The sequence below is a fragment of the Labrus bergylta genome, chromosome 5 (assembly GCF_963930695.1).
Source record: "Labrus bergylta chromosome 5, fLabBer1.1, whole genome shotgun sequence".
Classification (NCBI taxonomy): domain Eukaryota; kingdom Metazoa; phylum Chordata; class Actinopteri; order Labriformes; family Labridae; genus Labrus; species Labrus bergylta.
This window is the reverse complement of record NC_089199.1, coordinates 23,646,353-23,662,064: the sequence shown is the minus strand read 5'-3', so window position 1 is coordinate 23,662,064 and position 15,712 is coordinate 23,646,353. Positions and strand designations below refer to the sequence as shown.

Genomic DNA, 15,712 nt, shown 5'->3' with positions numbered 1-15,712 from the left:
GTTAGTGAACATGTAGACATAAAACTGAACTGCCTCCTCTGACTAACCAAATTAAACCACAATGAAATACGCTGCATGATAAACTGGATTTTGGTCGGTCCTCTTCACTGTAATTATGATGCCGATAACCGCCTGTAGCTGCCAGGAATTGCCGTAGATTGTCAGTATCAAGGTGAGTCCTGGTGCAGTGTGAGTGCAGGTAAGTGTCTGCCCTTGCTGTCTTGTACCAGTGCTGCGCTTAAACTTTCTGCCCCACCACGACCCCCAGCGTTGACCTGCAGACTTTGAAATTAGAAATTATCTCACTCCTCAAATCTGCATGTAAAATAAAACATGTTCTGCCGCTGCAATGAAACTTTTTAAACCATTCAGGAAGTGAATTATCAGACTGAAATTAAAGTTTTCTACACTTAAAAAAACTAAAGAAGAAATCACAGTTTTCACATGTTGCTATAACGACCAGCTCACTGCACAATATCTTTGACTTAAGATCTGTGGTTTTGCACATTTCTTTAATCAGTTACTGTGAGTTTAGGTCTATGACTTTTGTTTCCTTGCCGTCCTTGAAGCTCCTTCCAGCGTGTGTGATGCGGCGGCCCCAGCAGCTTTTTGAAGGTTTAGACGCCAGCAAAGAGAGCTGACTGAGACAGCTCGCTTGCTTTGTTCTGTCAGAGTTTATTCGGGTGACACTAGATCAGAGTTTGGAAGTGAGACGTTTTATTTTGGAACAATGACACCAAATCCGTCTTTTTTTTCCTTCAGAAAAACTTCACTTTCAATCAGGATTTTAAAGGAACACAAACTCTCTGTTCCTCCTCCAGTTGTTCTCTCTCAGCCCGAAAGCAGAGCGGCCTCAGACACAGCGCTCTCTCTCTCTCTCTTTATCTCTCTCTTTTTTCTGCTCCAACATCAGACTTTTCACTGAAGGAATCAAATAAGTCTCTTTAATGCTCTCTCTCTCGCTCCGTTTCACTGCGGCACTGGAGGAAGGAAACTCATTTAATATGAGCGTGAAGAGAGAGAACATGGCGACTAATTCAGAGAGATTTCAGAGGCTATAGGACTGACATTTCTTTCTCTTCAGTGCCTGAGACATCTCATCGACTAAACATAAAATAAGAGCTCTAAACACAAAAACTCAAACTGTTATTGCAAAGCTTTCTATAAAACTATATAGATATAAAAACTCTTAAGTAACATCCAAATAATCAGTGAGTATGTTCTTCTTCTTCTCTCTAGTCCTTGACTAAAACAGCTTTTATACACAAGGAGAGGAGCCGGCCGTCCCGTCCATGTAAACACGACTCTGACAACAACACAGCCAGCGGGACTCGAGCTTCTTAATCATTGTAGACAGTCATGACTCAGAGACACATTTACACAAGATAAACTGGATTTATGATTTATTTATGTGGAACATGTTGCACAGTCTTCCTTTCAGGAGAGAAGTTTAGATTTCTTGATACTTGGATTCTGTTTAGTTAAAATGTCCAACCCCTCATCAACAGATGAAACTCAAGCTATTAGCAAAATCTCTTCATTATATGACAGAAGACAATCACTACAAATCTTTGTTCGTTTGATTTGTTTACGTCACTTGATTAAGACTCTCAAACATTCTGTTCTATTTATACATTTCATGAAATCAAAAACAATTCATGAAACTCAACGGCGTTTTCACCAATCATGTAATGTGATATTTGTCATCATCATGAGAGCAGCTTCGTGAAGCTTCAGCTCTTTTTGTAACCCGTTTGAAATAAATGTATCTAATGTAAAATGTGGAAACCTCAATTTCACATTGTACATAGTGGTTACATCTCTGCCCCCCCCCCCCCCCCCCCCTCGCCACCTCCTTTAAAGTTTGTTCTTGTTTGTCTCCCATCAATGCATCTCATCTTTACATTGAAAAACTGCATGAAAATGTCTACGTTTGGGAATCACGTGACTGTGACATCATCGGGATGAGCTCTGATTTAGAGTCTGATTGGACAGCTCCTCTTTTTAAACGGAGGAGCCAAACGTCAGACAAACAGGTGAGTTCACCTCCCGGTACAGTTGGAGACGTGTGGTTGGAGGAGCCTCATTAAATACGGTTACCGAGCAATTCTTCCTACAAAATGCAGCAGGGTTGATCTTCTTTAAATTTGCAGCAGGTTAAAAATGTTTACACTTACAGCCTGTCATTTAAAACCGAACTTCTTAAAAACATTGATGGTGTGTCCCTTTAAGAGCCTCTACTGCTCCGGTTGTGCACGCTCTTCGCCAGGTACCTGATTACGCACGGAGCTCCCGGCGCGGCACCCCCTCCCTGCCTCCCCGTCATTTGGTTCGCTCCACTCGGCTCTCTCTGCTGCTTATCATCCCCGCCCCTCTGACCGGCGCGCAGTCGGAGCTTCATCCCGGTATCGGAGCGCACACTGAGCCTCACCGCCCGCCTCTCTGTCCTGCTCTTCTCCCCTCGCTTCAACCTCTTTCTGCGTTTTTGCCTCCTCCTTTTGGTAGGTCAGTCCTCTCTTTTTCTTTCTCTCTTTCTTGCTTGTCTGGTTTCACGGCTCCTTTTTTTTCTATTTCTCCGATCGCCTGGTTGGATTTCTCTCTCTGCTCTCTGCGAGTTTTGGCTGGAGCTTGTAGCCGGAATAAAGCCCATCTCTTCTACCTTTTCTTTTCTTTTTTCTTTTTTTTCACATTTTCTCGCTTGCTTCTCTTCAAACGCAAAACACGCCTTTGCTCCCCTTCTGATCTTTCATGGTTTATTCTGATTTTCATCTGTTTTATTCTTCAGTTTGCTCTTTTTTTTTTTTAAATTTCATTCTTACTCTTCATTTTCTTTCTTGTCTGTTTTTTACAAAGCCACATGGGATTTATAATCGGTGCTAAACTTGCTGCGGATGCGGATGCTGATCCTGCAGGTGTTGCACGGACTTCACAGCACTGCTCCTTGTGTGTGTTGGGACTGTCTGAGCTGTGATTCTCGGTCAGTGACGCTGGGTGTGTGTGAATGTGCGTGTTTACTACCACTACATCCACGCACGCGCTGCAAGCCTTCAGCCTGTGTCAGACTTGTCCTCGTGGAGCGGAGCACGAGGAGCTGACAGGTCCGGGTTGTGACTCTGTCATGGGTGACATCAGCAGACTGACTGCTCGTGCAAAGCTGAACCTCACTGCACGTGGGGGGGCTTTGTTTGTGACGTGTTTTCCCTGTAAGTTCACAGTCTGAACTTTGTGATGATTTGTTTTGTACTTGTGATCTGAAACAACCTGCTGGATGATTGATGACGTGTGTTCAGCTGCAGAGGACGACTTCAGACATTTTCGTACCCTTGGTCTGAGCAGGATCAGCACACTTCTTGTTTTGAGTTGTTTATGTTTTTTCCCCCTCTTCAAGCTGCTGCTTTCGTCACAGTCGCTGTTATTTTTTAATAGCATCGGAAGAAAGTTAAATGCTGATCATTTTTAATGCTAGTTTCCTTTACTCACACACCTGTACACACATGCACACTTCTTCCACTGACGATAGTTTTTTCAAGATCAGAGGCTGCAAACCACTTCCATTTCCAGACAACTGACGAGACTTTTTTATGATACATCCATTCAGCACGAGCACTTACCATCATGTTGGCATTTTACTGATTGAACTCCCTGAGCTCAGGGAAGTGTCTGTGTGTCAGTCCTGTTAGAAGTCTGATAAAGAGAAAAGTCTCAGCACCGCAACAACAAACATTGTCCTATCACTTCAAATAAACTCTTCAATTGGATTAATGATTCTTAAACAGTTGGAAACACATCGTCTAAACACATTAAAGGGAGAATGTGCAACTTTTTGATCCAGTAGATGTCGCCTTTGAGCACCAGCATGAAACCTCCTCTCCTCCAGAGACACACCTCCAACCCCCCCCCCCCACTCACGTTCACACAGAGGAGTTATGAATTAGAAGGCACCATAATCAAACACCATTAAGCGCAAGCAGCTGACAAACCTGTTCTTTGCTCGAGCTGCAATCCCCTGTGTCCTGCATTGTTGTGTTAGCATGCTAATGGTAGCGCTCTTTAGTTAGCCCGTAGCTTCATGTACATTTACACAGAATGAGCGTGATCTAAAAACTCTTACCTAACCTCCAAATAATCAATGAGTATGTTCTTCTTCTTCTCTAGTCCTTGACTAAAACAGCTTTTATACACAAGGGGAGGAGCCGGTCGTCCCGTCCATGTAAACATGGCTCTGACAACAACACAGCCAGCGGGACTCGAGCTTCTCACTCATTGTAGACAGTCAGGACTCAGAGAGACATTTACACAGGATAGACTGGATTTCTGATATATTGATGTGGAACATGTTGCACATTCTTCCTTTAACTAATAACAGGAAATGTCTGAAGTTATTCCCATGAAGCTGAATGTCTCTGCACAGCTGGGAGCTAAAACCTCCGTATTTAAAGCTACAGAATGGGCTTCATGATTGGACCAGAATTGCACCACTTTCCATGAACACGTTATATATATTGAAGGGCTAAATGACGGGTCTAGTTAAAGAAGGTAAAGGCAGGTGTGAGTGCTCAGACGGAGCAGAGAGCGGTACAAAAGACGGGACACATAATCCTGATGCAGCAGCACTCTGCCTCTCACAGCAGCACTATAGCAACATGTTGACGCATGTGAGTGTTTAATGTGCGGTGTGTCACTCTGTGGTGTCGAGTGAGACGTAGCTACAGCTGCAGGAGGACTGTGAGGATCAGAGGAGGTGAAGAGTCTGCAGGATCCAATCAGCGAGGCTGCGGAGGTTTGAGAGCTCGACTCCGTGACGGCGTTTGGTCTTTATTATTCTCGAGCAGCATGTTCAGAGCAGTCATGAGTCATCTCTGTTTGTTTACTGTGTGGATCAGTCTGCTGTAGGGCTGGGAATCTTTGGATGTCTCACCATTCGATTTGATTTTGATTCCTGGGGGTCACAATTTGATTCAGAATTTCAAAACGATTCTGGATTCATGATTTAAAGTCTATTTTTTTTTTTAACAAGTATGCTTCAGAATCTACTCGAGTCATCTGTGTGACTGGCTGAATTTCTCGCTGCTCCATTTTGGCGTTGTAATGAGTTAAAGAGCTAGCTTTAGCACTCACTTACTGACTGATTAGCCCAATAAAAAAGTCATGAATCTGTTTAAAATCTGACAAGATCAGAATCTCATTAATGTGTACATAAATGGATTTTTCCCCGCACCTCTAGTCTGCTGCAGACGAGGAGTCTGTGTTTTGTTCAGAAGAATGCCAAGAACTCATTTTTCTTTGATTAGTTGCGGAGGGAAGTGTAACAATTAAATATGTTACGGTCACTGTGATCCCCAAAGCAAGTTATTAGAAAAACACAAATAACTGACACTCAGTTCCATATTTCAGATTCTGTTTAGAGCTCCACACATGAATACTTTTTTATCTGTATGTTTCAGTCGTTCTCAAACAGGAAATGTCAAACTTTTCTTTCCAGTTTTAGCTTCTTTAACGTTCTGTGAAGTCATGACGGAACCTGAAGCATGTCTTGGGTTTTTAACTTTCTGTCGGGCAAAAGACGACTTTCATAATCCGGAACTCTGATTTTATTTTCACCTTTTTAATAATTTCTGTTTAACTTAAAGATGAAATGATGAATTGGTTGGTTTCTGCAGCATGTTTCAGTGACACTGCATGCTGATGATCAAATTGTCTTTTGCAGCTACATTTCTCTCGACGGCGTCTGCGTTGTTGCCTCTTGCTCTGTAAAAGAACACTGAATTGAGAGAGTGGGCTGCTGCTTCTGTCTTTTCTTGTTTCTTGTTCACACTTTGCCAACGTGTCTTTGAGAGCAACAGAAGCCGAGATGAAAGGTTCTCACCTGACAGCGCTGATAATGTAACACTTGATGGCAGCACAGTGGAGTCTCACAGCTGAGCAGCTACAATAGAAACTGTCAGCGAGAGAACCACAGACTCAGTGTGTTCATCACTCTGCCGCCGCTCCGTCTATAGAAAAGAGAATCATAAGAAACAGACATGCATTAATAATGAGTCTGATATAAAGTTAAACGTGTGAATCATTCTGCTCCTCTGTGAGCTGATAATGAATAGATGTTTCTGGTCTTAGACTCGGTGTGAAGAAACTTGTCAGTGTTTGAGGCTGTGGGCACAAAGCCGAAGGATTGATATTATACATGACGACTGAAAGTTAGAAATCAGATTTCTTGTGGAGACAGAACAAATATTGTGCTGATATCTTTCTTGAGGGAGAGATATAGATATTCACATTTATTGTGTTGATCCGTCAAATGCAGTTATCAAACACTTGTGGAAAAGATTTATAATGAAGACAAGATGGTCACTCAACTTGACAGTAACTTTGCATGTTTGTGCATCATCCCGCCTGACAGTCTGCAGGGTGATGATGTTTGTTGTAATCCATATAGCGCCCTCTGCTCTGGGGACAGAAAACTGCTAGTGAAATACAATGAAACTCAAATGAAATGCAGTTTGAATGGTGAATAAATCAAGTAATATCGGCCGATATTGATAGTCGAATCTACAGCCTCCATACATGGGGCGAGCACACTAACCACTGCGCCACCAGCGCCCCGATTATGATGGGGACGAGGGAGAGACTGCTCACAGCTTCATCGTCAGCATGCAGAGCCCAACGCCTGGGTCCATGAATTACCTCTAACTGAGTACATCTTGTGTTTCTAAACCACAATGAAGCTTTAACTGAAAGTACAGCTTGATGGAATCACATCTTTTTTTTTTTTTTAAAGGCCCAATTCAATCATCTTTCTCAGTTATTGCAGAACATATAAAGATGCACTTTAAAGCTGCCGTCAGCGTGTCTCTGACCCGCCGGGGGACGCATCAAATATGACAGTTGGCTGCCACAGCTGTTTTCTTTCTCCTCCCTCATCAATAGATTTTTTTTGTGCCAAACCCGTTTTCTGAAGGAAACCCTGAGGAGCGATAGCTTCTTCAAATCTTGTGTATTGATTTTTTATTTTTTTGCCATGATACGATTTCTTTGATATCCTCAAAATGTGACTCAACTCATAAAACTGTCAGTGTCCTCATCCGCAGAGACAAAGGAAACAGTTGATTGAAGTTTGTTGGAGTTTAGTGTCATTTGAGTAGAAGTTATTTGTCTCTTGAGTTTCCCTTCCACTTCCTGTCTGCTCATAGAGATAAAGGTTCATGCTAAAGTTTGAGTGCAGGACCGAGCGGCAGCCTCCCGAGGCCAATGTGCAAAACTCCTGCAGTTCACGCATGTCCACTAGAGGCTGGCTGCAGAAGCACCAGGAGTCACATACACACCCGTTCAAAACAGCCTGTTTTTAACATGTTTACATCCTGGGCTCATCACTCACTGCAGGACGTAGTGTGTACGTTTACTGCTTTACCTACACTGCAAGCTAACGCACGCTAGCACAAGTTAACCGCCGGTGTTGGTCACCTGCCTGTCCAACAGGAAGCAGACCAACTCCACGTCCACGGGTAAAAGACAACATATGGTTCACCCTCGTTTTGGAACGAGCTTTAGGGGCGGCTGTGGTTCAGTTGGTAGAGTCGGCCTTCTCTTACCCGGAGGGTCGAGTGTTCAATCCCCAGCTCCTGCAGCAACGTGTCCAATGTGTCCTTGGGCAAGACACTTAACCCCGAATTGCTCCCGCTGCTTCCTCAGTGGTGTGTGAATGTATGTGTATGAATGCGATTAGTTAATACTGATGGACTCTTTCCACAGCAGCCTCTACCATCAGTGTGTGAATGTGTAGGTGTGACCTGCGGTGTAAAAGCGCTTTGAGTAGTTAGAAGACTAGAAAAGAAATATACAAGCTCAGGTCCATTTCTCATTTATCCACATGGCGTTTCACCTCATTGTGATTATATTGACACACCAGCTCCGCCCAGAAATGTCCCGAGTCAACCAGAACAAAGCAGAACAGTAAAATCCAGTCAGAGGACAGAGTCTCTGCAGACACAGTCACCACCACGCATGTATGGAGGCCCAGAAGGGACGATGGAGCAGCTTTACTTTAGGAGAAGTCTGTATTTTATTTTGTAGGAAAAAGCTACTTTCTCTACCTTTTAAGTAGACTGTTGTGTTTCTTTTTAATCTTCATTTCTTCATCGCTACGCCTGATGTATGAGCCTTTTTCATTATCCACACTCCTTTTAATTTATACATTTTTCTTATTTGCATGTTGGATATTAAAAAAGCACTTATTGGAAACAGGATTAGAACCACACAGTGTAAATGTTGAGACTCGTCCTGTGCAGGGGAACAAACTGTGTCGCGAGTGTTTTTACTTTTCTGAACTCCGTTGTGAAATCAAGGTTCCTGCACTTAATAAGGATGAGGCGCTGTGATTTATTTGTGGGAACAAATTACAGCCATTTCGACGCAAATTTAATGTAACAGCGTTTTTACTCAAATGATCTATATAACCGTTTCCCCTCGAGTCATTAAGCCGTGAGCTGCAGAATTACCCCCGTGGTTTGAAAAATGTAAACACAGTGAGAACTCATTATCAAGACGTTGTTGGCAATTACACACACACACACACACACACACACACACACACACACACACACACAGTCCAACACTTGAGCAATTTTTCCACAATTGCACATTAGTCATGGTCTTAATATCCAAACAGGAGTCGTTTTTTAAACTGTTAACGTTCCCAGAATGAGTCCCACAAAGACAATCAGCAAAAAGATCTCTGCAGGAGAAAGAAATAATTCTGCAAGAAGCACTTTCTCTGCCGGTTTGGAGTCAGCGTTAGGTCATCGTTCCATTGATGTTACAGCTGCAAATAATTTAAAAGGTTTTTACAAATACATGAAATCTAGTCGGCAGAGCAGCCTGTCAGACTTGAAGGCTGCATCTCTGTCTTGCTGATTTTTCCCAGAAGCATTTCAGCCGCTCGCAGCGATTCAAGAACACAAAGACCGAGCTCATCCCTCCGGTTGTTGTTGGTAAAGTAAAGTCATGAATTAACAAAGAAGTGACTCAGACTGAAAGTGTCCAAGTTCTGTTTAAATCAATACATACATAGAGCCCGACCGATTTATGGACCAGCCGATAATATTAGCATATCCACAGATCCACAGCGTCGATATTACTCAATTTATTCATCAGTCAGATACCAACACTCTATTGCTCTATTACACTCGCAGTTTTATTTCACCAGCAGAGGGCGCTATATGGATTACAACAAGCATCATCACATGCTCAGTTGCTTTCCAGTCGAGTGACCGTCTTGTCATCATTATAAATCTTTTCCACAAGTGTTTGATAACTGCATTTGAGGGATAAACACAATAATCAGGTTTATTGATCTCTACAGATCAAACATAGATCTAGGAAAGATATCAGCCGATATATTGGTATATGATTTTTTTTTTCCTTCCCCGTATCAGTATTGTCCCCAAAAACACCATATCAGACAGGCCCTAGTTTAAACAACTCACTTCCTTGTCAATGAATAGAAATCAAAATAAAACCTAAAATCCTACTCCAACATGATTTAACAAACATGAAACAAAAACACTGTAAAAGTAGTGTTTTTTATAATATGTCCCCTTTTAAAGTTTAGGTTAAAGGCACACAGGAGTTGAAGAAGAATGTGTCTAATTTTCACTGAAAGCTGCAGTATTATCCTTTTTGTCCAACACCAGCATATTGACAATGATGCTGATGGATGTGCAATATGCCTGAAACAAAATGAATAATTTAAACTCCAGTTTTTGACTGCCGACTTATTAATATTGCATCTGTGTCTGTCTCTTTTGCATCTAAGTTACACAGATTTTAACTGTGCTGGCAGCGTGCGGAGGAGAGATGAGTTGGAAGGATTTCCCTCTGTGGCTTCACGTGTACCTTTAACACACACACACACACACACACACACACACACACACACACACACACACACACACACACACACACACACACACACACACACACACACACACACACACACACACACACACACACACATAACCTTACTGCTCCAATGCAACCAACCATGCAGCCAGCAGAGCATCACTTGAGAGCAGATGGAGGTTCATCGTTACACGCTCACTTTGGGCTCACACATTCACATCGCTGAATACCAAATCCACACACACAGACTCACAGGCTTTGAGGGGCGTACTCGGGGAGTGTGTGAGAGCGTTTAGTGCTGTCCCACTGTGAAAAATCTTCTCGTGCGTGAGGGCTTCTGTCAGCAGGCTGAGAGTTAAAAAGAAGACGGCAGAATGCAACATCTTCACGGCTTCTTTTCTAACGACTCTGTTCTCGTCCTGCTCACTTGTTTGTGTCAGTTTAAATTTTTTGACAGCTCAGCTCATGAATATGTTCTCGTGCAGCCACACGTCTGACTGCTGATGCTAATGGTCGACTGTTTTTGTATTTATGATCACCAGGCAACTGATGGACTTCTCTCTTCTGTTCACCGCCTGTCAGCACCTCTCTCTCTCTCTCTCTCTGTTCAATTCTTGCTCTCTCTGTGCCTATGCCAACATTTTCAACCACGCTCATTAATGCAAATTGTCTGCCCTCTCTCTCTCTCTCTCTCTCTATCTCTGTTCATAATTCTTGCTCTCTCTCTCTCTCTCTCTCTCTGCCCTTCCTGTGTGTTTATGTGTGGGCTTAGTCGTGTGTGTGTGTGTCTGTGTGTGTTATTGTGAAGTGTGCAGTCAGGAGTCAAAGAGAAGTCCTGACATTTACAAACTCAGTCACCTTCCTGAGTCAGCAGAAACACAGACAGAGTCCTGCCCTCTTCTTCTGCTTTCTCTCTCTTTTTATCCTCTCTCGCTCCCCCCCCCAGATCGCATTAAAAGCCTGTGACAACTTTCTGCTCATTGTCGGGGGCCAATAAAAACAGGAAGAGGACTTTGTGTTTTGGATCAGTAGTGCACACTGCAATGAGGGATCATCTCTTGTCTTTAGTTTTTACTGTGTCTTGTAGATTTTGTGGTGCATCAGCAATGACATCATCCATGCCCTGAGGCGGTGTGTTGCCTGTCTGTCCTGTTCTGGTCACTGCAATGCCGAAGCTGTGTGTTGAGGTATTTTCACAACATCTGGTTTATTTATTCTTTTGTATCTCAAAGAAGATCACCATCCACGATTGATAAGTCGACGATCTCTCTGAATTTCCTCACCTGCTGTTTGCAACGTTAACATGCACAGAGCCTTGAAGTCAGAGCACTTTGTAGTGACCTTCTTACTCCAAACAAACCAGCTGCAGACGGTCTTTGGGTACTGCACAGACCTGCAGCTGCAGACGGTCTTTGGGTGGTGCACAGACCTGCAGCTGCAGACGGTCTTTGGGTGGTGCACAGACCTGCAGCTGCAGACGGTCTTTGGGTGGTGCACAGACCTGCAGCAGCAGACGGTCTTTGGGTGGTGCACAGACCTGCAGCTGCAGACGGTCTTTGGGTGGTGCACAGACCTGCAGCTGCAGACGGTCTTTGGGTGGTGCACAGACCTGCTGCAGCAGACGGTCTTTGGGTACTGCACAGACCTGCAGCTGCAGACGGTCTTTGGGTGGTGCACAGACCTGCAGCAGCAGACGGTCTTTGGGTGGTGCACAGACCTGCAGCAGCAGACGGTCTTTGGGTACTGCACAGACCTGCAGCTGCAGACGGTCTTTGGGTGGTGCACAGACCTGCAGCAGCAGGAGGTCTTTGCAGAAGCAGAAGTCAGAAATGTCTCAAGCATGAATAATGTATCTGATGGCCATCAGCTAATTTGAGTCTGACATGAAAGCTTCACTTCAGCTCTTGCTGTGCTCTCTTTCTTTCACCATAATGTCATGAAATGTTGCAGCTTCTCCTCTCCGTGTGAACTCTCCCCTGCTCTTCACATAATAACAGCACCATTTACTTCTAAGTCCAAAATAATGCTCAGAATACATTTTAAAATTTCCTACAAGCTGCATAACTAAATGGATTAACTTGTTCTGCAGCTTTAATCGCAAAAACTGACTTGGTCTCTCTAATGGAAGCACCAAATATGTCATACAAAATATGTTGTATTTAAGACTGAAAGGAAAACAATATAGGCTTGGGTTGTACATAGAATAAAAAATAAGACAAGATAAAACTAGAAAACATAGAAATGCAAAAAGAAGAAAAAGAGGAGGGCGATGAGAAATCCTGGACAGTAAATGAGAAAAGGAAAGGAGGAGAGATCAAAGGAGGTATAGTAGGAGGCGAGGAGAAAGAAGAAGGAAAGGAAAATGTGTGTGAGTAGAGCTCTGAGTGTGTGTGTTTGTATGTGTGTGTAATGAGTGATAATTTGAGGCCTGTGTTGAATTATAGATGCAGCGGAGGCAAAATGTTATGAAAATGTTACTAAGCCTTTCACAGATTATTTAAACAACCTCACTCATGACGGGAAAGAGAGGGGGATGAGAGCATGAAGGGAGGAGAGGAGGAGGAGGAGAAAGAAGCAAAGATGGAGAAACAGAACTTTAAGAGACATTGGAAGGTAGAGAAGAGAAGAAGGATGAGAGCAGGCGAGGAGAGAGAAGAAAGTGGATGTGGAGGAGCTGGAGCTGAAGGGAAGTGAGTGAGAGAGCGAGTTAAATGGAAGTGGCTGAAGGGAAGTGAGTGAGGAGGAAGTGGAGCAGCGAGGCAGGAGGTAGAGGAGCTGAAGGAGAGGGAGGAGGAAGTAATGGAAACAGAATTAAAAGAAGGCAATGGAAGGATCCATGGGTTAAAAAGCTTAAAAGAGGGAAAAATCAGCAGGAGGTGGAGGGAGGAGAGGAGAGGTGTTAGAAGCGAGGAGACGGAAGGAGAGTGAGGGTTCAGAAGTGAAGATTAAAGAAATGGGATTGAAAAGTAGAGAAAGTAAAAGTTGAGACAAAAAGTGCTTTCAAACTTGCAGAAAACTCCTGATATTTGCAGGACGAGCTGCATGTGTGAACACAAACAGCTGAATGTTACCCAGAGTTTCTCCTGCCAGCCCCACCAGTATTATCTCTGCATAAAGTCTGAGTGATCTGATGTGAGAACGCAGCAGGAAATGATCAGGAGAATTCACCTCGAGCGAGTGGGAGTGAAGTTATTCCCTCTGATCTGTGCAGGGTGCATTGACTGATGATTGTTGATGATTTGATTCTGTTGAACTACATAACATTGATATTATGAAGCCCTCGATTCTCATTATAGAGTGTACAGCGCACTGGATCCCAACCCGAGGGCCGAGGTGGAAACGGCTAAAGAGACAGGAATTGGAGAATAACTGGAGAGACATTTGTGCAGTTTTAAAGAGAAGCATTAATTAGAAATTCCCGACGGGAAGGAGAGAGAGAGAGAGAGAGAGAGAGAGAGAGAGAGAGAGAGCGAGTGTAAAAGAGCTAAAGGACACACATGTTCAGCTTCATTACCTGCTCTGTGTGACCTTCTACTGCTAAACTGATAACCAGCTAATTCATTTAACCCTTATTACGCACACACACACACGCATACATGTAGTTACACAAAAAAGAGAAACTGGCCACCAGTGCACATTATTATGTCCCTGTATTTGCATGTAATCTAGATGTGTCTTTAGCTCTGACATGTTTAATCAGAGCTAAAGTGCTTGTTGTGTGTGTTTGTGTGTGTGATCTAATTACATCCCCCAGGTAATTTTTGCTTTAATATCAACATGGCTAATTTCCAACAACATGTTTAAAGTCATTATTGGTTTATTGCAGACTGCTGAGCTGTTTTCATTCTGTTAGCTGGAAGCTCTGCTGTTCTGCACAACTAAAAAAAAAAACATAAATATAATGATGGAAATAAAAAAGGGTTATTATAATGACAATAAATACAGTAATGAACAAACATGTATTTAGATTCAACCAAAACCAGCTGCCTGTTAAAGGACCAATCAGTGAGATGTGTAGAGAGTGAAATGATAAAGTGAGCTTACTATATGATCAGACATTAAGGAAACATGCTATGTTGAAGTGCTGGCTTCTCTGACAACAATGCAGCAGCCAGTATGTCCTCCTTCTAACTTTAGATTCTGGTCCTGAATGCTCTGGATTTGTTTGGACCAGAGAAGGTAGGCGGTTTTAAGGCTACCCCCCACACGGCCGTTTTGGACGCCCCTCAGTTTGCCAGATATGAGAGCAGTTATCAGGTCAAACCAACAGGTGTTGCAGCGATGGAAGCGGGCAAGAGAACTAGTTCAGATAGAAGTGATTGTACCCGACCTAAAAAGCCTCTGCATGTTTCTAATAAGCTCCACGAGCAGAAACGTGCTCAAGGCCAAAACAGGACCGACTTTGTATTGATTTTCTCATCTTTTAATGAAACCTCATACATATATATATATATATATATATATATATTTTTTTTTTTTAGTTTTGCTTGATGAGCATCGACTCTAGAGAGATGGGGCGGGGGGAGACAGCTCTCAATACAATGTTTTGAATTTGGACTGCAGTACCCATTTTAAACGCTAGGTGTCAGAGTTACATATTGCTCCTTTTAGCAAGTCAATATTGAAAATAAATGTAAAGGGATCATGCTTAAGATGAAAACAATATCGGATGATTTAAAGATTTATGTCCAACGTAAACAGTCAGTGGCACAAGAAGAAAATGTTTCCTGTCCTCCACAAATATTGAAGTTTATTTCTTTTATTGTCAAGCAGAAAGTTCTGCAACTTAAAGTATATTTTACAGAAAAGTCCTCCAATGTGAGCTGAAGCAAGGTTGTCCATGATTGACACCGACCGTCAACATGGCTCCCACCCACACGATTTGATTGACAGCTGTTCTCTGGGAAATGCAGAGCGGAGGGAATCTGGAGAAAACTGGATTTCTAGATGTTTCTCTGACCTTTAGCTCACTCTCACCGCGGCTCATTAGGAATGGCCAAGGTGCGGTAGTTAATGATGGTAATTATCCTCCAGCCTCATTATTAGCAGTTATATCATTGCACTGTCTTTGGTCTGCTTCTCATCTTGGCTGCATTAGTGATGCAACGTATCCCATAAAGCATTGCCCTGTCGATACCCGCGGCTCAACTGCTGCCAAACGTATTGGCTCCTGTTTCCTCCATCCATCATCCGTCCATTCCTCGCCCAAACTTAGTTCTCTCGTCCAGCCACCACCCACAGTCTCTGGAAGCCGTCCCAAGTTTATCTGCCCTGTTCCATCAGTCTGGTTTGTCACGCTGTCTGCATCATCTGCATGGAGTCTTAAAGAACACTTCTGCAGCCTCATCCATCAACCTTGAGAACTTTGCATGTGCATGAAAAGAGTCGATATCCCAGGAAGTGACTGTCAAGACTAAATAACATCACCTGTCATCTCATTTCATAACATATTACAGTCACAGTCGGATGCACATGCAGTGTGTGTTGAGCTGAAATAGTCATTAAGAATTAAAGGCTGCTTTGAACTAAATTTGCAAAAGTGACTTTCAACAGGGAGAATGGCGTCTCTCTTGTTTTCCACAGAGCGCCCCGGTCGCCTGTTTACTGCAGTATGTAACTTTATGGCATTGGGCCGAGGTCATCTCGGGAGAAGTGCAAGCAGCCTTCCGCTAGTAAGAAGCCAGTTAGCTCGTCTCTGTTCTGTTTGATACGATAGCTGAGGCTAACTGGCTGTTTCCACAGGATCCATATGCTCAGTGTTCCTTCTCCGCCGTATTTTTGATCCGTCTGACGCCCTACCCTTAAGGGTCCATAAGCG

The 15,712-nt window shown here is 43.3% G+C and overlaps 1 protein-coding gene across 4 annotated transcripts in view; it reads left to right on the top strand.

The window, feature by feature from the left end:
* Window positions 1–2,153: 2,153 nt before the first annotated feature.
* raly (RALY heterogeneous nuclear ribonucleoprotein) overlaps window positions 2,154–15,712 on the top strand; it is a 109,143-nt gene continuing 95,584 nt past the window's right edge. For 2 of the 4 annotated variants that reach the window (XM_065955237.1, XM_065955236.1), the window contains exon 1: window positions 2,154–2,505. The gene's annotated coding sequence lies outside the window, so the exon portion shown is untranslated. The remainder of the gene's footprint in view (window positions 2,506–15,712) is intronic. The other 2 variants (XM_065955235.1, XM_020653184.3) reach the window with 2 other exon arrangements.